This window comes from Myotis brandtii, unplaced genomic scaffold (assembly GCF_000412655.1).
Source record: "Myotis brandtii unplaced genomic scaffold, ASM41265v1 scaffold517, whole genome shotgun sequence".
NCBI lineage: Eukaryota > Metazoa > Chordata > Mammalia > Chiroptera > Vespertilionidae > Myotis > Myotis brandtii.
In genome coordinates this window covers 485,357-487,098 of record NW_005369706.1, presented here as the reverse complement: position 1 = coordinate 487,098, position 1,742 = coordinate 485,357, and positions in this window count along the sequence as shown.

Below are 1,742 nucleotides of genomic sequence, written 5' to 3'. Positions count from 1 at the left end.
GCGGGTCCGAAGGCGGCGTCCGCTGAGCGGCGCGGACACCCGGCGGTGGCTTTGCGTTATGGAGCCCTCACCCAGCCTGGGGGGCGGTTAGTAATGGTGTCCCTTGTACAGACGAGGAAACGAGCAGAGAGGTGGTGACCTCCCCAAGCCAACAGTTTCAAAGTGGACTCTCAAACGAGGAGTTTGTTGGGATCTTGGAAATCAATTTTGGTCCAACTTCCTTCCTTTACAAATGTATAAAGTGAGACCCAGGGAGTGAAATTACTTGTCCAGGGTCACGCAGCGAAACTGGGACACAGGCATCTGCACCCGGTGCATCCGATGATGCTAGAAGAGGGTAGCCAGGAGCCGGGTGTCACTTGCACCAAAAGACCCACGTGGCCCAGCCTGCAAGGTGGGACAGGTGGGCGGGGCAGTGTAACTGAGCTTCTTGAGAGGCAAGGACTATGCCTTAAGGGCTGTTTATGATTCCCTCTCATTGATGTTTCTATCTCTCTTCCTCTCCCTGTCTCTCTGAAATCAATAAAACTATATTAAAGTAACCTGTGAAAAAATCTGTGTATATGAAAATATACTAAATATTATTAGTCATTAGTGATATTCAAATCACAACTACATTGTGATACTATTTCACACTGAGGATGGCTAAAATACAAAAGACAGACAGTAACAAGTATTGGTGACAATGTAGAGAAATTGGAAGCCTCATACATTGCTGGTGAAAATGTAAAATGGTGCAGCTCCTTCAGAAAACAGTTCCTCAAATGGTGGAGCCGGCATATACAGGAATGAAGTACTGATACGTGCTTCACCATGGTGGCCCTTGAAAACATTATGCCAAGTGAACGAAGGTAGTCACAAAAAAACCACATATTTGTATTATTCTATTTATATGAAACGTCCAGAATAGGCAAATTCCTAGAGATAGAAAGTAGATTAATGGTTGTCAAGGGGTAAGGAAAGGAAGGATTGGGGACTGACTGCCAATGGAGAGAAGGGGCAAAAGTTTTCTACATATTATAATGGTGGTTGTAAACGAAGGTAGTCACAAAAAAACCACATATTTGTATTATTCTATTTATATGAAACGTCCAGAATAGGCAAATTCCTAGAGATAGAAAGTAGATTAATGGTTGTCAAAGGGTATGGGGAAGGAAGGATTGGGGACTGACTGCCAATGGAAAGAAGGGGCAAAAGTTTTCTACAAATTATAATGGTGGTTGTTCAGCCCCCTGAATATACTAAAGACAACAACATTGAATTGTGTATTTGAAATGGGTGAATTATTAATTTCAATAAAACTGTTTAAAAGAACAGAAAAAAGTAATGTGTGTGGTGATACGGTGGAACTAATAAATATTTTGTTCCTTATCAAACTTTCACCTATAAGTTTGGCATACATTGATTCTTGCCTGAATCAATTTCTTTGATTATAGCAAAATTTTAAATTTCTAATTCTATCATTGTTTCTATATTTATTAGTTGGCATTTTACTTAAGGAAGAGCCATAAATACATTTAAAAAATTAAAAATGTGATTATAATCTACATAATGCTTTGTAATTTGCATTTTAATTTAATATTATACAAGATTGTGACTCTGTAAATATTTATCCATATCATCATTTTTAATGGCCACTTAGTATTTCATAGAATAAACATACCAATATTTCTTAAACAGTCCCTTATTGTTTAATACTTATGTCTATGTCAAAGGACATTCTTATATTCTTTTGGTATTTG